Source organism: Hemitrygon akajei, chromosome 6, assembly GCF_048418815.1.
Source record: "Hemitrygon akajei chromosome 6, sHemAka1.3, whole genome shotgun sequence".
NCBI lineage: Eukaryota > Metazoa > Chordata > Chondrichthyes > Myliobatiformes > Dasyatidae > Hemitrygon > Hemitrygon akajei.
In genome coordinates, this window is record NC_133129.1 from 94,576,820 (window position 1) to 94,601,325 (window position 24,506).

General features: G+C 45.9%; 1 protein-coding gene across 1 annotated transcript in view; it reads right to left on the reverse strand.

The window, feature by feature from the left end:
* Positions 1 to 4,562, reverse strand: part of LOC140729298 (cornifelin homolog) — a 43,108-nt gene extending 38,546 nt beyond the window's left edge. The window contains exon 1 of the mRNA XM_073048904.1: positions 4,407 to 4,562. The gene's annotated coding sequence lies outside the window, so the exon portion shown is untranslated. The remainder of the gene's footprint in view (positions 1 to 4,406) is intronic.
* Between the last annotated feature and the right edge of the window lie 19,944 nt (positions 4,563 to 24,506).

A 24,506-nucleotide genomic window follows, 5' to 3' on the forward strand; every position in this document is an offset into this window, starting at 1 on the left:
TGGGACTTTGTAGCTGAGAGACTAGAGCCCTGTCATCCCTGGGTTTGTGGATGGGATCTCCTCACCCCTCCTGAGGTAGAATCAGCCCCACCAAACACAAATGCAGGTAAGAGACTGAATCATTAAGTACCAACCAACCATCAACTGTACATTTACAGCGGTCTCGGTTTACTCTCCCCATACTATGATTCCTCCACTCGCTTACAAACTAGGGGGCAACTTATGGAGGTCAATTAACCCACTGACCCCACACATGATTGGAATGTGGAAGGGAGCTGGAGTACTCAGAGGGGGTGATGGGGGGGGGATCAACAAGGATGCTGTACAAATCAGACACACACAGAGTGCTGGAGGTCAAAACTGAACACGAGTCAGTGTCTCGACTCACAGTGCCATTTAGCTCAAGTTCTACCATGGTCACATTAGCACAGTCCAATAACACAGGACAAGAGATTTTGCTTGCTGAATACTTTTGGGTCTATCTCCTGGATTTTGGGCTGCTGATCATGAAAATCACCATGAAACTTCCCTATCATACATCAGTTTTTTTAAATTGCCTATATTTGTTTTTCAGTTCATAATTCAAGTCAGAATCACTGATGCTAAGATCAAGGAAGGCATTTTTATTGGTCCACAAATCAAACAGGTCATCAATGACAGGCAATCAAAGAACTTCCAGTGGGACCGGAGAAAATCACATGGAAGGCATTCAAGAATGTTGTTGAAATTTTTCTTGGCAACGACAGAGCATCAAACTACGTGGAACTGGTTTACAACATGCTTCTAGCATTCAAAGCCATGAAGTGCATCATATGTCACTAAAGATTCATTTTCTGCATTCACATTTAGATTTCTTCCCTGCAAATCCTAGCGATGTCAATGACGAGCACGGTGAAAAGTTTCTCCAGGACATTACCATTTCTCCATGACTGTATCAGGACAACTGAAATCCATCAATGCTGGCTGATTATTGTTGGACTCTTAAACGAGAGGCCTCAGACACCGAGTATAAATGAAAATCAGCAGGAAAGCATTTTTAGCTTAGTTGAACTATTGTAAATGTCAGCACCATTATGCAATTAAAGGCATTATATTCAATAAAACTTAATTTCTTATTTCTCCAAATACCTACATGATGTAAGTAGTCTGAAATTATGTGTTCATAAACAAAATAAATTTCTGAGGAAGTAGCACTTAATTGTGTCAAGCTGCTACTGACATCAGAAGCTCTACCACCCATTCATCCTGGGTTTAACACTCCCTGGGTCATTTAAAAAGGTGTGCTTATTTTTTTAAACTTTAAATACATCACAGAACAGGCTCTTCCGGCTCAACGAGCTGTAACACCCAGCAATCTGCCTGACCACATGACAATTTGCAATAACCAGTTTACCTAGAAACTGGTGTGTCTTTGGTCTGTGGGAAGGAAGTCAGGGATCAGATTAGGGTTATAATCATGGAGATGTCAGGGAATTAGAGAACAGGCCAGCGATGTGGATGACGGGATGTCCCACCAGATGTCAGACCAGCAGACCAGTGAGGACAAAGGCTGGGGAGATGCCTTGAAACGGCTAAATAAAAAGTACCCTCTTCTCAACGGGGTGGCAGGGTAGAGGTAGGTCCCTACCAAAGGAAGTGTAAGGCACTCTTTCCTCGTGCTGGCCTGCAGGTCACCCTTGGGTAAAGTGTAGCACCTGCTTAGCCCCCGACCGGGGTCGTGTGAAGCCACGGGAGCAGGCAGTGGATGGTCTTTTGAGCAGCTGGCACTCATCACAAGTCCTGCTTCTGTGACCACTAAAACCAGGCAGACAATCTCTGAAGAGTATCGATAATGGCTGGGGTCACTGTCCTGTAAAGACACTGCCCAGAAGCTGACAATGGCAAACCACCTCTGTAGAAAAAATTGTCAAGCACAATCATGGTCATGGAAAGACCATAATCACTCACATCTTATGACATGGCAATAATGAATGAACCACTTCTCAATAGTACAATCGGGGAGGAGGTACAGAAACCTAAAGACCCACACAACGTTTTGAGAACAGCTTCTTTCCCGCTGCCATCAGATTTCTGAATGATCCATGAACCATGAACTCTACCTCCTTCCTCATCTTTTGCTATTTATTTATTTTGTAATTTTGTAGTAATTTTTAGGATGTGCACTGTATTGTTGCCACAAAACAACAAATTTCATGACATTTTGTTAGTGATAAAAAACCCAATTCTGAATCTGAATGTTACTCTGATTCTCACTCTGTTCTGTTTAGGGGTTTCCACCTGAGCCCAGCTTCTGAGTTCATGGACTGGAATACATTTAGTGGCAGCCGTTCATTAATGCAAATATCTAATCAGCCAATCATGTGGCAGCAACTCAATGCATAAAAGCATGCAGACATGGTCAAGAGGTTCAGTTGTTCAGATCGAACATCAGAATGGGGAAGAAATGTGATCTAAGTGACTAACTGTGGAATGATTGTTGGTGCCAGATGGGGTGATTTGAGTATCTCAGAAACTCCTGGTCTCCTGAGATTTTCATGCACAACAGTCTCTAGAGTTTACAGAGAATAGTGTGAAATACAAAAAAAAAGGACCTGGCTATGCAAACACTGTTGCCAGGACCTTTCTCTGAAAAGTATCGATGATGGCTGGTGTCACCCATCTTGTAAAGATACTGCCCACGAAGCAATGGCAGGCCACTTGTGTAGAAAAGTTTCCAGCAGCAGAAGTTGCATGGGAAAAATCTCTCTGGTAATGAGAGAGGTCAGAGGAGAATGGCCAGACCAGTTCAAGCTGACAAGGCGGCGTCAGTACACACGTTGCAACAGTGGTGTGCGGAAGAGCATCTCTGAATGCACATGTTGAACCTTGAGGTGGATGGGTTGTAGCAGCAGAGGACCATGGTACATACACTCAGTGGCAACTTTTCTCGGTACAGGAGGTATCTAACAAAGTGGCCGCATTGCGTATTCACAGTGCGCACTGTGAGTAGGAAAATTATTATTCATGTTTTAATATAATAAACCTTGTTAAAACTAAACGTTAATAACGATTAGAAGGACAAAGACACATTTACAGATTTCAGATCACTGTGGTTACCAGCCCGGTGGGGAGGGAACACATTTTCCATTACGGTCATTTTCACTTCCTTGAGGTACTGATGTGACTTGATCTCATGTGGATGTTACGCAAAACAAAACGTTCCATTGTAACTCAGTACAGTGACACCACACCTTCACCCAAGTTAAAACAACATTTAGACAGGGCTGATAGGCAACAAGTGACATTCAAAGTTCATTGTGCATTTATTGCCAAAGTATGCGGACTGTATACAACCTTGAGACTCGTCTCCTTACAGGCAGCCAGAAAACAGAAACCCAACAGAACCCGTTAAAAAAGACCATCAAACACTCAACGTGAAGAGAAAAAAACATCGCGCCAACAACTGACGTTCACGAAAGTGAATCCACAGCCACGAAGCCAGTGATCCCTACAGCCGATCCAGTCACTCATATTTACAGGTCACTGTCTCATCGCAGAGACGAGAAAACACCGCGGAGCCGCGAACTGAACATCAGCTCTTCCCGCGCCTCCGGTCCGGATACCCTGATCTTTTCAATTTGGTCCGGCGCTTAACTCGGCCAAACCACGGGTCGTTCCTCGCTCTCGGACCCGCGGTCCTACCGCTTCCCTATGCTCTCGGGTCCGGACCCCGCCGCCGCCTCGATCTGGCCCGTACCCGACCTTTCCAATTTTGCCTAAACATTCAAACAGAACAAGTGCAGGGAGCGAGCATCTCTGAGGGTAAATACAACCCTAATCCCGAGTAAAGGGCATGACCCAGATGATCGGGGGCAGAAGTCAGAATATGCAGGTGGGTAAGGGGAAGGAGTACAAGCTGACGGGTGATAGGCGAGACCAGGTGAGGGGGGAGCTGGGATGAAGTGAGATAGGTGGAAGAGGTAAAGGGCTGAAGAAGCTGGCGATGCCAAGGAGAGGGTCCCATTCTGACACCCTCCTACTCTGTGCCACTCCACTCCGCTCCCCACACCCCGAGGGAGACCCAGGTTCTTCACGGTCTAAAAATTGAGGGAGACATGTGCTAGAGGACTCAAAAATCAATTATTCCTTAAGTGTCCTTGTCCCCTCACTTGATTCAAACCAGCAAACTGAACACAAAACTGATAAAATCTCAGACTTGGAATTCCAGGAGAAACAGCTAGAGTAGAAATAGTCTAAAATCAGTTTTCTGTTTCAAAAGATCGCCTTCCCTGCCTGCACATCAAAATTATTAAATTAAAGGCTGTTAATACCTGGCCCGTGACAAGAAGCCACGGGCACTGTGACACCTCGAAGGAAGGGGGTCTTGTTTCGGGGCTTCACTCCCTTCCCGCTCCGCGCGTTCGTACCTGATATTCGCTGTTAGCTCTCTCGGTCTCCGCACGCCTCTGGGATGTAGTCGCCTGCCGTTGTGATTTTTAAAGCCTTGCGGCGCATGCAAACATTGTCCTGTTAACCTTAACCCTTGAGCGCCCGCTATCCTGCACTACCTGCTCGGCGATCGCTCAATTTTGGCTGCCCTCACGAGGCGGATGTCCACCTCCTTTCCTCTGACCCCCCCCCACCCTGGCCGGGGGCTGGGGAGGGGGGTTGGGGGTGGGTTGCGGGCAGAGCAACGGGGAGGGAACGCGAGGGGGGCAGATGCAGTGGCGACCGCCCTGCGGATGGCAAGATCGCGGCAAGAACCACGCGGCAGTGATCCACGTGGCCAGTTCATTGTGGCCATGCTGGCCAGATGAAAATCGACCGTGACCCGTCGTAGAAAAATATCCCCACCCCTCCCCCACCCCCGCACCGTCTATCTTTCACCCAACAATAAGAAAGGAGGAACAGTTTTGAAATCAGGTTTAATCTTAAAGGTAGTATCTTTAACAGGAGCGGCAAATTACATAAAATTATATAATATTAAATGGTATATGTGAGAGGTAATTACTTATTAAGATGTGCAGTGACTCTAAGGAGTTAAATGCTAAGCTTCTGCTAAACTGCTAACGCAAGGATGACTAAGGGGGGGGGGGTGGTCGCTAAAGCTGCAAGGGTGTAACCGTGAAGATTGTGAAATATGCTACTGATAATAAAATAGAGGATGTAACGGTTGACCGGGGGGCGTAACGAAAGACAACCCCAAATATGGAATGGAAAAGTACTGAGTACTAAGCTCAAGAGTGTGCACCTCCTAGCTCCTCTGAGCCGGGAGGGGAGGAGTTAAAAGAGACATATAAAAATTGGAACTGTGTAAGGTTCGGGGTTCCTTTTTTAAGGCACCCAGCTCTGCAGACCTGTTCTAATAAACTTTGTTTCCTTGAATTTGTCCTTGGCCATTATTCAGGGGCAGGACGTTTCTGACAGTATACATATTTCTAATATACTATTAAAGTTATGAGAGGCACAGAGAGATCATAAGACATATGAAGAGAATTAGGCCACTCAGCCCATTGACTCTGCATCGTGACTGATTTATTTTCCCTCTCAACCCCATTCTCCTGCCTTTTCTCCGGAACCGTTTGACACCCTGACAGATCCAGAGCCTATCAACCACCGTTTGAAATATATCCAATGACTTGACCTCCACAGCATCTGTGGCAATGAATTCCACAGAGTCACCACCCCCTGGCTAAAGAAATTCTGCCTCAACTCTGTTCTATAGGGACGCCCTCCTGGTCTGAGGCTGTGACCTCTAGTCCCAGACTCCCCATTATCAGAAACATCCTCTCCACATCCACTCGATCTAGGCCTTGCAATATTCCAAGGGTTTTTAGTATCTAATCGATGGCTTTTAGTATCTAGTACTATATAGAGAGTTTTTAATATCTAATATAGTATAAATAATATGTCCATCACAGTGCTCTCCCCACATTGAGCACATCCAAACAGAGCACAGTACCAGGAAAGCAGCATGCATCATTAAAGACCACCGAGCAACCAGAGAAGAAGGTACAAAAACCTTAGGACTCACAGCACCAGGTTCAGGAAGAGTTACTGTGTACTGTTGGAGAATTAGAAACCTAGAAAACCTACGGCACAATACAGGCCATTCAGCCCACAAAGCTGTGCCAAACATGCCCTTACCTTAGAACTACCTAGGCTTACCCATAGCCCTCTATTTTGCTCCAGCTGTCTCTAAAAAGACCCTATCGTTTCTGCCCCCACCACCATTGTTGGCAGCCCATTCCATGCACTCACCACCCTCTGCATTAAAAAAACTTACCCCTGACATCTCCTCTGTACCTACTTCCAAGCACCTTAAAACTATGCCCTCTCATACTAGCCATTTCAGCCCTGGGAAAAAGCCTCTGACTATTCACATGATCAATGCCTCTCATTATCTTGTACACCTCTATCAAGTCACCTCTCATCCTCCATCACTCCAAGGAGAAAAGGCCAAGTTCACTCAACCTCTTCTCATAAGGCATGATCACCAATCCAGGCAACATCCTTGTAAATCTCATCAGCACCCTTTCACTGGTTTCCACATCCTTCCTGTGGTGAGGCGACCAGAATTGAACACAGTACTCCAAGTGGGGTCTGACCAGTGTCCTATATAGCTGCAACATTACCTCTTGGCTCTTAAACTCAATCCCACGATTGATGAAGGCCAATGTGCCGTATGCCTTCTTAAACACAGAGTCAACTTGCGTAGCAGCTTTGAGTGTCCTATGGACTTGGACCCCAAGATCCTTCTGATCCTCCACACTGCCAAGAGTCTTGCCATTAATACTATATTCTGCCATCATATTTGACCTACCAAAATGAACCATCTCACACTTACCTGGTTGAACATCTGCCACTTCTCAGCCCAGTTTTGCATCCTATCAATGTCCTACTGTAACCTTTGACAACCCTCCACACTATTGGCAATAACTGCAATTTTTGTGTCATCAGCAAATTTACTAACCCATCCCTCCACTTGCTCATCCATGTCATTTATAAAAATCACAAAGAGTAGGGGGTCCCTCTCTGAGGCACACCACTGGTCATCACCCTCCATGCTGAATATGACCCATCTACAACCACTCTTTGCCTTCCATGGGCAAGCCAGTTCTTGATCCACAAAGCAATATCCCCTTGGATCCCATGCCTCCTTACTTTCTCAATAAATCTTGCTTGGGGTACCTTATCAAATGCCTTGCTGAAATCCATACACACTACATTTACTGCTCTTCCATCATCAATGTGTTTAGTCACATCCTCAAAAAATTCAATCAGGCTTGTAAGGCACGAAGTGCCTTTGACAAAGCCATGCTGACTATTCCTAATCATATTATGCCTCTCCAAATGTTCATAAATCCTGCCTCTCAGGATCTTCGCCATGAACTTACCAACCACAGAAGTAAGATTCACTGGCCTATAATTTCCTGGGCTATCTCTACTCCCTTTCTTGAATAAGGGAACAACTTCCGCAACCCTCCAATCCTCGGAAACCTCTCCTGTCTCCATTGATGATGCAAAGATCATCACCAGAGGCTCAGCAATCTCCTCCCTCACTTCCCACAGTAGACTGGGTACATCATATCTGGCCCCGGCGACTTATCCAACCTAATGTTTTCCAAAGGCTCCAGCACATCCTCTTTCTTAATAAATATATGCCCAAGCTTTCAGACCACTGCAAGTCATGCCTACAATCGTCAAGATCCTTTTCCATAGTGAATACTGAAGCAAAGTACTCATTAAGTACTTGTGTTATCTCCTCCTGTTCCATACACACTTTTCCACCGTCATACTTGATTGATCCTATTATCTCACGTCTTATCCTCTTGCTCTTCACATAGTTGTAGTTGCAGTTTTCCTTAATCCTGTCCACCAAGGCCTTCTCATGGCCCCTTCTGGCTCTCCTAATTTCATTCTTAAGCTCCTTCCTGCTGGCCTTATAATCTTCTAGATATCTATCATTGCCTAGTTCCTTTGAACCTTTTGTAAGCTCTTTTCTTCTTAACTTGATTTACAACAGCCTTGGTACACCAAAGATCCTGTACCCTACCCTACCATCCTTTCCCTGTCTCATTGGAACGTACCTATGCAGAACCCCACGCAAATATCCCCTGAACATTTGCCACATTGCGTCAGTATGTTTCCCTGAGAACATCTGTTTCCAAGTTATGCTTCTGAGTTCCTGCTTGATAGCCTCATATTTCCCCTTACTCCAGTTAAACATTTCCCTAACTTGTCTGTTCCTATCCCTCTCCAATGCTATGGTAAAAGAGATAGAATTGTGATCACTATCTCCAAAATGCTCTCCTACTGAGATACCTGACATCTGACCAGGTTCATTTCCCAATAACAGATCAAGTACATTCTTTCCTCTTGTTGGCTTATCTACGTCCCGAAGTTTGACTGGAGTGCATACAATTTATATTAGGAACTACAACTTTTAATCATGAATTAGTAAATTAGTAAAGTGGTTTAATACGTGACATGAACCGAGTCCAGTGAACAACCTTGCTTAGCATGCTATCCATGCAGACAATTTCTTTGCATCAGTACATTGAGGTAGTACAAGGAAAAGTACTAATAGAACACAGAATGAAGTATAACACTTACAGGGAAGGTTGAGTGCATGCAGATAATAAAGTACTGTAGATGGCTATACTGAGGTAGATTGTGAGGTGAAGACCCCATCTTATCATACATGAGGTTGATTCAATAGTGTCATAAGTGGGGCTGGATGGTGGAGTGGGGATACATCTCTACCAAAGGAATCATAAGTCACTCTTTCCCTCTGCTAGCCTGCAGGTCACCCTTGGGCAAGGTGTTGCACCTGCATATTACACCAGTCCCCCCAATCAGAGTCATATGGGAACAGACGGTGGATGGTCGTATGAGAGGCTGGTGGATATCACAAGTCCTGGTTATGCGACCACTGACAGCAGGCAGACAATCTCTGAAGAGTGTTGATAATGGCTGGGGTCACCCATCTTGTAAAGACACTGCCCAGAACAATGCAATGACAAATCACTTCTGTAGAAAAAATTTGCCAAGATCAATTATAGTCATGGAAAGATCATGATTGTCCATGTCATATGACACGGCACATAACGATGATGATGATGATGATGTAAGTGGGACAGAAACTGTCCTGGAATCTGGTGGGATGTGCCTTCAGACTTTTGTATCTGCTGACTGATGGAAGAGGGGAGTTGAGAGAATGTCAGGTGTAAGGTGTAAGAGTGGGATTATAATGGGTGTTTTACTGCAGAGCCAAAAGTGTAGACAGAATCCATGGAGGAGGGGAGGGTGAGTTCCATGATGTGCTGAGTTGTGTCCATAAGTCTCTGCAGTTTTTTACAGTGATGGACAGAGCAGTTGCCGTACCGAGCCATGGATCTGGATAGAATGCTCTCTATAGTGTATTGATAAAAATTAGTGAGTGTTAGTGGGGACGTGTCAAATTTCCTTAGCGACTAAAGTAAACAGAAATATCAACATAGTGATCTACAATGTAATTATTAATGCTACACCTGCCCATACACCTCGTCGCTCACTCTATTCTGGACGCCAAACTGTCCAAGTGAAGTAACACTTCACCTGTGAATGTGTTGGGGTCATCTATTGTGTCTAGTGCTCCCAATGTGTCAACTTTACATTGGCGAGACCCGTCGTATATTGGGGGACTACTTCATCGAGCACCTCTACACCTTCTGCCACAAGCGATACTTCCCGGTGTCCAAGCATTTCAATTCTGATTCCCATTCCTGTTCCAACATGTCGATCCATGGCCTCCTGTAGTGCCAAGATGAGGCCACCCTCAGGATAGAGGAGCAACACCTTATATTCTGCCTGGATAACCTCCAACCTGATAGGATGAATATTGATTTCTCTTTCTAGTGAAAAAATGTTCCTCCCCCTTCACTTCCTATATTCCCTACTCTGATCTTTTACCTCTTCTCACCTGCCTTTTACTTCCCTTTGGGTCTCCTCCTCTTTCCCTTTTTCCTATAGTTAATTCTCTTCTCCTATCAAATTCCTCTTCTCCAGCCCTTGACCTTTCCCACCCACATGGCTTCACCTGTTGCATTCTAGTTGTCCTCCTTCCCCTCCCCCACCTTTTATTCTGGTATCTTCCCCCTTCCTTCTCAGTCCTGCAGAAGGATCTCAGCCTGAAACGTCGACTATCTGTTCATTTACATAGATGCTGCCTGACCTGCTGAGTTCCTCCAGCATTTTGTATGTGCTGCTTTATAGCTATTATGTAGTCACTGGGTTGTATGGCGGATCCAGGAAGAATAGCACCTCTGGTGTATGGGGCTTGTCATGTCCATTCTGGGACAGCTCACTCAGCTTTGGTCCCCACTGGACAACCAGGTCTCACCTGTGGCTCCAAGTAGTTTTGGAAGTGACATTGACCACATCCCAGTACACTGCTTTAACAGGTGGGATAAAGCAGGTGAGTTAGGGACATGCCTGGCCCAGTATGCACAGCCAGCTCCGGTGGTCTGGGAGCATGAGATTTACTGTGAGATCCAATGGCCAGGGAGGTGGTACTGCAATGCTCCATGGAGAACGAAGGGTGTGACAAGTCACAGAAGATGTCATCTTCGTTCCCTGCAACCAAGGAAGACCCCAGTTTGTGACGCTTGTTGTGACACTGGAGATGGACTTCTGAGGTCGAGAGACTGGAACTGCCCCAGTGCAATGGCTTTTCCACTTAAAATACTCACCCCACAGATCTCCTGTCATTATCGGACACAATGGACCACCACCACGTAACTTAGTCACTAATTGGAATTTAGCCATCACAGACATACCGGCATTTATTGCCCATCCCTTAACTTCCCCTTGACAAGGTGGGGTTGGGGGAATGACATGCTTTCATGAGCCACTACAGTCCTTCTGGTGAAGGAGATGGAGTCATACAGCATGGAAACAGGCCATTCAGCACATTTGTGTCTTCCTGAACAAGATTCCATCCAAGCACAGCATTTAGTCTCTAAGTCTTCCCAACCTGTGTACCTGTCCAACTGCCTTTTAAAAGTTGTTATTGTATCTGCCTCAGCCACTTCCTCGGGCAGCTTGCTTGACAAACAAACCACCCAATAGGTGCCCTCCAAGTTCGTATTAAATCTTCCCCATGTCACCTTAAACCTATGCCCTCTAGTTCTTGATTCACAACTCCTAGGAAAATAACAGTGTGCATTCACCCCATTCATGCCTCTCATGATGTTATAGACCTCAATAAGGGCACCTCTAATTTTTCTACGTTCCAGTTAAAAAGAAGTCCTAGCTTGTCCATTGTCTCCCTTTAACTCAGTCCACTGAGTACTGCAACAACCTTGTAAGTCTTTTCTACATTGAGATATGGTGGTGTCCTCCAAGAGAACCGTACCTTGCCATGGTTTGGACTCTCACATGCTTCAATGACCCGGAGAGCTATGTTGGCTGGACTCAGGACTTCATGCTTTGGCTCTTGGTTGTGTCACCCATGCCAAACAGGTCAAAGGGTAGAGGCCAGAGTGGTCAATCACTCCGCCAGGTTCAGGGATTCAGCTCAGAACTAAAAGCCCTGATTGGTCAATCTGTTAAGGAAATGGCAACGAAGAATCCTTCTAGATCGGAGTGGTTAAGGGCAGACAGAGATGAAGAACCTTTATTGCTACCCCGATAAAGGTTGGGGTACAGGGATTAAGGGCAATAAGTAGAGTGGTGTATTGCTGACTTGTGCCTCGTAGATAATGGAAAGGTCTTGAGGTTTCAGGAGTGGAGACACTCACTACAGAACCCCAGACTCCCATGATACTGATACTGATATGGCTGCTCCAGTTGGCTCTGATCAATGGTGACACCAAGATTTAGTCGATGGAGGGGCCAACACATAAGTACCATCACAAAGAAGGTATGAAAGTGTTTCAACGTACTTAGAAATTGGTGTAGATTCAACCTTATCATTTAAAACTCTGAAAAACTTCTATATATGCACAGTGCTGAATATCCTGACTGGTTGCATCATGGCCTGGTATGAATACACTAATGTCTAGGAATGGAACCCTCTACATACAGAAAGTGGTGGATACAGTCCAGTCCATCACAGGCAAAACCTTCCCCACCATGGAGGACACCTACAGGGAACACACTGCCGCAAGAAAGCAGCATCCATCACCAAGGAGCCCCCACCACCCAGGCCATGCCCTCTTCTCAGGAAGCAGGTAAAGGAACCTTAGATCCCACACCACCAGGTTCAGGAAAAATTAATACTCCTCGACCATCAGGCTTCTGAGCCAGTGTGGATAACTTTACTCACCACAACTCTGGACTGATTCCACAGCAAAGAGAACATCAGCAGATGTTGGAAATCTGAGCAGTACACACAGAATGTTGGAGGAAGCCAGGCAGCCTGCTGAGCACAGTTGACATTTCAGGCCGAAACCCTCCTGCAGGATCCAAACATTTGGATTTGGCCTGAAATGTCACGTGCTCTCTTTTCCATAGATGCTGCCTAGCCTGCTGAGTTCCTCCAGCATTTTGTGTGTGTTCCACAACCTACAGACTCACTTTCAAGGACCTTACAACTCATGTTCCCAGTGTTATTTATTTATTGGCTTACTTATATATCTATCTGTCTATCTCTCTATTTATTTGCACAATTTCTCTGCACGTTGATTGTCTGTCAGTCTTTGATTGTGTAGATTCTCAAAAACTCTATTTTTTTTCCTGTAAATGCCTGCAAAAGAATGACTCCCAAGGTAGTAGATGGAGACATGTACAGAATATAATAAATTTACTTTGACTTTGCCCACTCCTGGTGGAGAAAAAGCTTTGGGGATGGTCAATGGGATTCTTGTGTTAGGACTACACACAAGCCCTGTGGACTGGTCTGTGAACTTTAGGCTTCACTGTACCTGGGTACTGGTGTTTGTGTACTCTCCATTGTGCATCAATAGAAGTTTGTCAAAGCTTTAGATAACATGCCACACCTTCGCAAACATCTAAGTAGAGGCGCTGTCCTTCCTTCTCCATGGTGGCACAACGAAGGCATGACGTGGATGACCAGACATTCCCAAGGAGTTGGTCGGTATGTTGTGATTCTTCAAGGAAGCTTTGAACTCATCCTTAAATGTTTCCCTCCATCTCATGCTGACGAGAAGGGGAGAAGAGAGAATGTCCAGGGTGGGAGGGGTCCTTGATTATGTTGCTTCTACTTTTATTTGAATAAGTTCTCACAATCATTTGAATACTGACTGACATGATGAAATTATGTTTCCTCACATCTGCTGAGTGACAACCCCACCCTTCCCAACAGTGGCAGCCTTGGGCCAGAGAGCTCGATTCTTTAAGGCCAGACTCTGCTGGCTGGAGTCATCAGTCCTCACGAGTCCCCTTCCCCTTTCGGTCACTTTGTACGATTTTACTAACTCTCTCAAAGGTTTTCTGAATTGAACCCACGAACACTACCACACTGTTTTTTTCCCCTTTTTTGCACTACTTATTTAATATAACTTTGTAAATATATGTATTTCTTACTGTAATTTGCAGTTATTTTAATTATGTATTGCAATGTACTGCTGCTGCATAATAACAAATTTCACAACATAGGCTGGTGATATTAAACCTGGTTCTGATTCTGAGGTGAGAAAGTGTGCGTAGTAAGGCTGTATTTTTGTGGACACAGTTTGCTACCTCCTCACCCTCACCAACAAAATACCTCATTTGATTGTGCGGTCTTCACAATGACTACCGGTATTTATTTTAGGGACCTGAATAAACCCTGTTCTTTGTCAGTGGAAAAGAACCCTTGCTTGTCAACACCAGTACAGGCAAACAAAGAGCTTTGGGTGTGTCAGCATTTTGTAGCTCTCTTTAATAATTAAGAATCCGGACAATATAATTTCCAAAGACTTCCGGGGATGATTTCAGATTTAACGTCATGGAGTCGCAGAAAGATACGGGGAGAAACAGGCCCTTTCAGCACACTGAATCGGTGCTGACCACCTAATCCTCCCCTCACTGCTGCTATGCTCCAATTGACTCTCCCAGGCACCACCTCACATCCAGATGCCAGCTTATGACAAGAAACTAACCCATCGACCGCACATATCGTTGGGATGTGGGAGTACTCGGGGGAACCTATGTGATCACAGGGAGAACGTGCAAACGCTGCACACACACGCGCAAGAAGAAACAAGAAATTCAGAGAGAGAGAGAGACACACACACACACACACACACACACACACACACACACACACACACACACACACACACACACACACACACACACACACACACACACACACACACACACACACCAACAAAAGTGTAAAACACATACACATGCATATAGACGCACAGACACAGACACTCATAGACATAAAGAGACGCAGATACAGATACACACACACATACGCACAGATACAGATACACACACACATACGCATAGATACAGATACACACACAGGCGCAATGCCAGAGGTGGGATTGAACCCTGGTATCTGAAGTTTTAGACAGTGTCTCTACCAGCCATGAGAAAAGGACACTTCTCAGGAATCATGCCAGTGAAACCACAAAGACATAAAGGGGGAAATAGACCTCCTCAACACCTCTTTGGTTCCGCAGTTAAAACTTTGTTTTGCAGAAGTTACTGAACAGCAGCTGGTTCCTGATGCTGATGCAACACTCAGTTTTCCTTTGGTCTATTTCTGTGCGGTCAGAGCTGAAGAGTCAGTGCCACTGCCTCCCACGATCAGGGGTGTGTGTGTGTGTGTGTGTGTGTGTGTGTGTGTGTGTGTGTGTGTGTGTGTGTGTGTGTGTGTGTGTGTGTGTGTGTGTGTGTGTGTGTGTGTGTGTGTGTGTGTGTGTGTGTGTGTGTGTGTGTGTGTGTGTATACACCCTGTGACTGCTTGTGTTTGTCAGGTGTCCCAGTAGTTTTCTGCCACATTCCAATGACGTGTGGATTGGTGGATTAATTGGCCACTGTAAATTATCCCTCTTCTCCTATCAAATTCTTTCATCTTCATCCCTTTATCTCTTCCACCTATCACATCCCAGCATTCAAAGATTCAAAGTACCTTCATTATCAAAGTATGTAAGACCATAAGACATAGGAGCAGAGAAAGGCCATTTGGCCCATCAAGTCTCCTATGCCATTCAATCAGAGCTGATCCTCTTTTCCCTTCCTCAGCCCCACTCCCCGTCCTGATGCCCATAAGTTTTGATGCCATGTCCAATCAAGAACCTATCAAACTCTGCCTTAAATACACCCAAAGTCCTGGCCTTCACAGCTGCCTGTGGCAACAGATTCCACAATTTCACCTCCTTATAGCTTAAGAAATTTCTCCATATCTCTGTTTTAAATAGACACCGCTCTATCCTGAGGCTGCACCCTCTTGTCCTAGTCTCTTCACCATGGGAAACATTCTTTCCACATGTACTGTGTTTCAGCCTTTCAACATTTGAAAGGTTTCAATGAGAACCCCCCCCCCCCCCCCACCCCCACCATCCTCCTGAATTCCAGCAAGTAACAGACCCAGAGGCATCAAATGTTCCTCGTATGTTATCCCTTTCATTCCCGGAAACATCCTTGTGAACCGCCTCTGAACTCTCTCCAATGCCAGCACATCTTTTCTTAGATGAGGAGCCCAAAACTGTTCACAATACTCAAGGTGAGGCCTCACCAATGCCTTATAAAGCGTCAGCATCACATCTCTGCTTTTGTATTCTAGACCTCTTGAAATGAATGCTAACATTGCATTTGCCTTCCTCGCCACTGACTCAACCTGCAAGCTAACCTTTAGGGTGTTCTGCACAAGGACTCAGATTTTTGGACATTTTCCCCCTTGTGAAAATAGTCTGCACAACTATTTGTACTACCAAGGTATTTGTCACTTTCTTGCCCATTCTCCTAACTGGTGTAAGCTCTTCTGCAGCCTACCTCTTTCCTGCAATCTCTGTATCATCTGCAAACTTGGCAACGAAGTCCCCTATTCCATCATCTAAATCATTGATATACAGCATAAGAAGAAGCAATCCCAACACCGACATCTGAAGAACACTCTAGTCACTGGCAGCCAACTAGAAATGGACTCTTTTATTCCCACTTGCTGCCTCCTGCCGATCGACCAATGCTCTAACCATGCCAGTAATCTGTCTGTAATAGAATGGGCTGCATGCAGTACACACCTCTGAGATTCATCTCCCCAAAACAAAGAAAACCATGGAACCCATTCAAAGCAAAACATCAAACTATGGTACTATGAGGAGAATATTCCATTAGGGTGGCAGGGTGGAGTTACGTCTCTTCAAAAGGAGGTGTAAGGCTTTCCTTCCCTCTGCTAGCCTGCAGGTCACACTTGGGCAAGGTGTAGCATCTGCTTAGACACCCCCTACCACACCCTGATCAACATCACTTGAAGCCATGGAAACAGCTGGAGCAGATCACAAGTCTTGGTTATGTGACCACTAACACCAGGCAGACAATCTCTGAAGAGTATTGATAATGGCTGGGGGTCACCCGTCTTGTAAAGACACTGCCCAGAGGAAGGCAATGGCAAACCACTTCTGTAGAATTTGCCAAGAACAACCAGGGTCATGGATGAGACCACGATCACCCACATCATACGACACGGCACAGAATGATGGTGACAAAGAGGAGAATAGTTCCCAGGGAAGTTGGTGGTGGGTGTGCAAATGGGATGAGTCTGAGAGCCAGCATGAGCTGATAGGACAAGACGTACCAGTTGGTAGGTTAATTGGTCATTGTAAGTTCTCCTGTGATTAGGCTAGGATTAAATAAGGGATGGCTGGGTGGTGTGGCTCGAAGGGCCAGAGTGTCCTACTCCACACTCTATCCTAATAAATAAATAAACAAAGCAGAGTAGTACATATAACATACACTGAACATGATAACTAGTGAAGGGGAGGATAAAATCTACAGATGAATCACACATCAATAACAAACTAAAGTGCATAAATTAAATATTGTAAGGTACAGAACAGATTTGCCAGGGGCACTTCTAATGCGATGTGGCAGGGAGTTGAGAAGCCTAATGGCCTGAGGGAAGAAAGTGTTTCCCATCCTGAGCACTCTTGTTTTTATGCATCATCTTCCTGATGGTAGAAAGTCAAAGAGGATGCTGGATGGATGGATGGGATCCTTGATAATTCTAAGGGCCCTGCGTATGCAGCACATCTGATAAATGTCCCCGATGGGTGTCAGGGAGACCCCCTATGATCCTCTCAGCTGTGTTCACAGTGTTTTGTAGGCGCTTCCAGTCCGAAGCTCGGCTGTTCTCATTCCAGATGGAGATGCAGCTTGTCAAGACACTGTCAGTAGTGCTCCTGTAAAATGCAGTTAAGGTGAGGTGGGCAGCCTCACTTGCCTCAATCTTCTCGGGACATGGAGGTGTTGCTGTGCTCTCTTGTTCAGGAGAGGAACTTAGGCATGTAAATGCACACACACACACACACACACACACACACACACACACACACACACACACACACACACACACACACACACACACACACACACACACACACACACACACACACACACACACACACACACACACACACACACCTCTCTCTCTCCGGAGTCCACTGCCTGCTGACTGGGTCACCCCATGGAGGGGAGAACATTGAAGCTTCTGGCCCTGCTGCCTCTCTGAGCCGTGGTCATGGTCGGGGCAGCAGTGGATGTTGAGCCAAGAGCAAGTGAACACTACGGAACTGGTTCAGTGACCTGTGTCAGTGGGAACATTGTTGAATCAGATTAGACACTTTCTTCCCAGTGGCCTAGAGCATCAAACAATCATCAACAGATGGGTGACATGGGGAATGCTGAGGATATCCTGCACCACCCACATACCAAACCGTGTCACCCAGGGAGAGGTTGGGACTACGTGTATTATGTGGTCACAATTTCAAATTCCAACGTTCAAGGTACATTTATTATCAAAGTTTACATGCATTATACAACCTAACAGGCAGCCATGAAACAAAGAAACCCAAAAGAATTCATAAAAAAGAGTGTCAAACAACCTAATCTTGCATTAACCCCAGGATGCTGAAAGGTTAGAGCAACAGTCCTCAGTCCTGATGAAGGGTCATTTCCATAGAGGCTGCCTGATCAGATGAGTTGCTCCTGCATCTTGGGCTTGTTGCTCTGGATTTCCAGCCTCTGCAGAATCTCTTCTGTTTATGTTACCTGGGATCTGAGGAATGACAGGTGAGGCTGGTTTTGTTTTCCCTGCAGTGAAGAAGGCTAAGGGCTGTATAACATTAACATAGGCTTAGTTGGAGTAACAGGGTTGAGATAAGTCTCTACCAAAGGAGGTGTGAAGCACTCCTTCCCTCCGCTAGCCTGCAGGTCACCCTTGGGCAAGGTGTAGCACCTGTTTAACCCCCTGATCAGGGTCACGGGAAGCCATGGGACCAGGCGGTGGATGAGCAGCCGGTGCAGATCACAAGTCCTGGTTGTGCGACCACTGACACCAGGCAGACAATCTCTGGAGAGTATTGATAATGGCTGGGGTCACCCGCCTTGTAAAGACACTGCCCAGAGGAAGGCAATGGCAAATGACTTATGCAGAAAATATTTGCCAAGAACAATCATGGTCATGGAAAGGCCGTGATCGCTCACGTCATACAACACGGCTCGTAATGAATAAATGATCTCTGGGTTTCCAGCTTCCGCAGAAGCACTTGTGTTCATGGGTGGAGTGTTTCAATTCTGAGGAATGATGGGAGAGGTTGGTTTTGCTTTCCCTGGAGTGAAGGAGGCTGAGAGGTATACAGAATTACCACGGGCAAAAACAGGGTAGGCATGAGAAATGAATAAATTGGTTTGTTATTGTCCCATGTACCAAGGTCCAGTGTGTGTGATGAATGGCTGACAAGGGTCCCCGATGGATGCCAGGGAGACCCCTATGATCCTCCAGCCATATTCACAGTCCTTTGTTGCAGGCCACCCACACAGATAATTTCACTTCATTCATACGTTGAGGTGGTACAAGAGAAAACAACAACAGAATGCAGAATAAATTGTTACAGTTACAGAGAAACTGGACAATAAGGCACAAGGTAGATTGTGGTTCTATCGTTCAATTTAATATCAATGAATGTATACAATATACAACATGAAATTCTGACTGTCTGTGGACATCCATGAAACAGAAGCTTACCCCAAAAGAATGAGTGACAGGGAACATCAGAACCCTGAAGCCTGCCAACATCCTCCCACGCACAAGCAACAGCAAAAGCTTCAACTCTCCCCCTCCTCCTCCCCACCCGCTTCATCGACAGCATCAAACACCCACCCCGGAGACCATGATCTAAAATCTATCAAAAACACTTTGACATCTCACGGGTTCTCTCTCTCTCTCTCTCAAACGAGGGAGAGAGAGGTGCTGCTCCTGTGGGGGGTGGGGGGGGGGGGAGGGTGGGGGAAGGCCAACAGGAGATCAGGAGTCCATCTTCTTGTACCAGATCTTCATGTCTGATTTCAGCAATGTAGATTCTGTGTCATAACCACGGATTTGGCAGCACAGTAGATACGACAATTGCGCTTGTGAATTTGCCCATGTCAGGTAGTTATTATTTAATTGTGATTGTATTTAACTACATTCTTGTCGTCGTAGCGCTTGCCGAGACTCGGACAGAGCACAGCAACGCTTCACTGCTGTTTTGCATTCGGCCTTCCCCGAGCCATTGGACTTTCAAAATCAACTGACTCTGAAGACCAGCAGTATTCGTTTAATGTTTATATGTTCTTTTCAGCCGCAGTGTCGGCTTCGTTTTCCCTTTTGAGAGTTTTAGATAACGGCCCTGTTTGGCCTAGCGTTTATTGTTTAATTTTCCCTTTTTCGAATTAAAGTCTGTGAACTATTGACCTGTTCGGTGTCTCTCACTCTGCACTTGGGCCGTATCCGAACCTGGTGACAACCTGTCCTTGAGCCTGCTTGTACCGGCTTTTATATCTGCTGGGGAGGGGTGCTGTTTGGGAGAGGAATATCCACAGTGAGTGTGGTTTCTCATTGTGCTACTGCTTCACTGAGACAGCGGGAAATGTAGACAGAGTCCATGGAGAGGAGACTGGTTTTCATGATGTGCTGAGCTGTGCCCACAGCTCTCTGTGGAAACGAGGGCATTGTTTTAGTGTGTCCTTATCATCATTATGCGGCATGTCATGGGCGATCATGGTGACCGTGATCGTCCTTGGCAAGTTTTTCTACAGAGAGTGGTTTGCCCTTCTGCTTCTGGCCAGTGTCTTTACCAGATGGTGACCCCAGCCATTGTCAATACCCTTCAGACATTGTTTGCCTGATGTCAGGGGTCACATAACCGGGACTTGTGATCTGCACCGGCTGCTCGTACGACCATCCACCACCCGATCCCATGGATTCACGTGACCCTGATCGGGGTGTGGGGGGTGGGCTAAGCAGGTGGTACACCTTGCCCAAGGGTGACCTGCAGGCTAGTGGAGGGAAGGAGCACCTCACACATCCTTTGGTAGAGATGTATCTCCACCCCACCACCCAGGGTAAGTTGTAGAAAAAAATGCTACATGAAGTATAAAGAGCAGAAGGCTGTTATTTCTCAGTGGTAAAAGTCAAAGAAATGAATAAGTCGCAGGAAGTAAGAGCCTTACTGCTCCAGAATCTGGGTTCAAACCCAGGTGTGTGTGTGTGTGTGTGTGTGTGTGTGTGTGTGTGTGTGTGTGTGTGTGTGTGTGTGTGTGTGTGTGTGTGTGTGTGTGTGTGTGTGTGTGTGTGTGTGTGTGTGTGTGTGTGTGTGTGTGTGTAGTTCTCACGTTCTCCCTGTTTTCCTGGGTGCTGTGGTTTCCTTCCACATTCCATGTGGGATCGGTGGGTTACTCGGCTCCCGTCAGATTGCATACCCCCCAGTGTGTGAGCAGGGGTAGAATCTGGGGGCAGTTGATGGGAATTTGGGAGAATGAAATGGGGAACAGTGAAAATTAATGGCTGATAGTCAGCACAGAGTCAGTGGGCTGAAGGGCTTTTCCATACTGTAGGCTTTGTGAACAGAGGGAGAAAAAGTGGACATAAGTAGATGATCAAAGCTGGAGATTACCTGGCAGTCTCTAGCTCGGCTTTAGTTATGGCATGATCGTCCCAGCAACATAATATCATTGCAATGTGGGAGGGTACTGGAGCACTCAGGGGAAACCCATACAGTCACAGGGAAAACATTCAAATTCCACACACACAAACCAGTCTATTACTGTCTTATTCAAACACAGATTGGCACACAGACACAGACAGACTCACCCACACACTCACACAAACACTCACAAACATGGCTCTCTCCCGAGTCCACTGCCTGCTGACTGGGTCACCCCATGGAGGGGAGAACGTTGAAGCTTCTGGCCCTGCTGCCTCTCTGAGCCGTGGTCATGGTCGGGGCAGCAGCGGATGTTGAGCCAAGGACAAATGAACACTACGGAACTGGTTCAGTGACCTGTGTCAGTGGAATGTTGTCGAACTGGATTAGACACTTCCTTCCCAGTGACCTGGATCATCAATAGAACGGTGATGTGGAGAGTGGTGAGGAGGTCTCCAGCGATCTGCACCACCTGTATACCAAACCGTGTCACCCAGGCTGGGGCTACGTTTAGTATGAGGTCACCATCTCTCATTAACCCTAGGAAGCCAAAAAGTTAACCCACAGGTAGAATAATGAAATAGGAAGAAAAAGAGGAAGAAAAGTCATAACCACGAGAAAGTCTGCAAATGCTCAAGAACTGGTGTCGAACACACAAAACGCTGGAGGAACTCAACGGGTTAGATGGCATCTGTGGAACTGGATAAATGACGCTTTGAGCTGAGACCCTTTTTTGGGACAGGAAAGGAAGGGGGAAGACACCAGAATAAAAAGGTAGAGGGAAGGGAACGGGGTTAGTTAGCAGGTGACAGGTGTAGCCAGGTTGGTGTAAGGGCTGAAGAGGAAGGAATCTGATAAGAGAGGAGAGTGAACAGTAGGAGAAAGGGGACTCGGGGGAGGTGTTAGGTAGGTGAGAAGAGGTAACAGTCCAGAGTGGGGAATAGAAGAAGAGGGGAGGGGTAGGAAAATTTATTTTTATGGGAAGGAGAAATCAATATTCATGCAATCAGGTTGGAGGCTACCCAGACAGTACGTAAGGTGCTGCTCCTCATCTGAGCACGAGGAGGTCATGGACCAACACGTCAGAATGGGAATAGACATCAATAAGGTTTCTCTTGTCCTGACTTGCCACCGAATGATCTTCTGGATCCCACACATCATTCTCCGCACTTCTGACAGCTCCAAAGGGATCCTACCACTAGACACATCTTTACCTCCCCAACTCCGCTTTCCACAGGGACCACTCCCTCTGTGATTCCCTTGTCCATTTGTCCCTCCCCACTAATCTCCCTCCCGACATTAAACCCTGCAAGCTACACCTGCCCATTCACCTCCATTCAGGGCCCCAAACAGTCCTTCCAGGTGAGGCAACACTTCACCTGCAGATCTGCTGGGGTTGTCTATCGTTTTTGGTGCTCCCAATGTGGTCTCCTCTATATTGGTGAGACCTGTCATAAATTGGGGGACCACTTCATCAAGCACCTCCACTCCATCCAACAAAAGTGTAACTTCCTGGTGGTCAAACATTTTAATACTAATTCCTATTCCAGTTCTGACATGTCGGTCCATGACCTCCTCTTGTGCCATGATGAGGCCACCCTCAGGGTGAAGGAACAATACATATTCCATCTGGGTAGCCCCCAGCCTGATGGTGTGAATATTGATTTTCCCTTCCCATAAAAAAAATCCCTCCTACCTCCACTCTTCTATTCTCCACACTGGCCTCTTACCTCTACTCAACTGCCTATTACCACCTCCTGAGTGCCATCCTCCTTCCCTTTCTCCTGTGGTCCCACTGTCCTCTCCTACTGTGTTCCTTCTTCTCCAGCCCTTTACCTTTCCTACCCACCTGGCTTCACCATCTAGCGTCTTTCCCCTTCCTTTCCACTCCCGAAGAAGGATCTCGGCCCAAAACATTCTTATTCATTTCCACAGATACTGCCTGACCTGTTGAGTTCCTCCATCATTTTGTGTACTTTGCAGGAAGATAAATGATTAGAACGTGGCCAGGATAAGGATATAGGATTAGGCAGGGATAAGGATATAGGATAAGGATACAGGATAAGGATATAGGATTAGGCAGGAATAACAAGTTTAGGGAACCTTGGTTTTGATGGTTATTGAGGAACTGGTTAAAAAGAAGAAGACACATATCAGATATAGGAAGTTAAGGTCAAATGAGATGCTTGAGGAATTTAGGAAATGCAGAAGAACACAAGAGAGAAATCATGAGGATGAGGGATGAGAAGAGGATACAAATTTTCTGTGGCTGACACTGTAGAAGAGAATCCCCAGGGTTTCTATAGGTACAGTGCCTATAAGAAGTATTCACCCCCACCCGCCCTGGAAGATATCATGTTTTATTGTTTTTCAACATTGAATCACAGTATACTTAATTTGGCTTTTTGTTTAACACTGATCAACAGAAAAAGAGTCTTTTGTGTCAAGGTGAAAACAGATCTCTGCAAATTGATCTAAATTAATTACAAATATAAAAACAAATTAATTGATTGCATAGGTAGTCACCCCCTTTATTATGACACACCAAATCATCACTGGTGCAGTCAATCGGTTTTAGAAGTCACATAATTAGTTAAAAGGAGATCACCATGTGCAGTCAAGGTGTTTCAACTGCTTATAGTAAAAATACACCTGTATCTGGAAGGTCCAACTTCTGGTGAGTCAGTATCCTGGCAAAAACTACACCACGAAGACAAAAGAACACTCCAAGTAACCCTGCAAAAAGGTAACTGAAAAGCATAAGTCAAGAGACAGATAAAAGAAAAATTTCCAAGTCACTGACTATCTCCTGGAGTACAGTTAAGTCAATCATCAAGAAATGGAAAGAATATGGCACAGCTGTATATTTACCTAGAGCAGGTCATCCTCAAAAACTGAGTGACCATGCAAGAAGGAGACTAGCGAGGGAGGCCATCAAGAGATCTATGACATCTCTGGAGGAGTTACAAGCTTCAGTGGCTGCGATGGGAGAGACTGCGCTTACAACAACTGTTGCCCAAGTGCTGCACCAGGCACAACTTTATGGAAGAGTGGTAAAGAGAAAGCCACTGTTGGAAAGACTTGCATGAAATCTCAGCTAGAGTTTGCCAGAAGGCATGTGGGAGACTCTGAAGTCAGCTGGAAGAGGGTTCAATAGTCGGATAAAACCAAAATGGAACTTTTTGGCCATCAGACCAAACACCATCTTTGGCATAAGCCAAACACCGCACATCATCAAAAACACACCATCCCCACCGTGAAGCATGGTAGTGGCTGCATCATGCTGTGGGGATGCTTCACTGCAGCAGACCCTGGAAGGCTTGTGAAGGAAGAGGGTAAAATGAATGCAGCAAAATACAGGGAAATCCTGGAGGAAAACCTAATGCAGTCTGCAAGAGAACC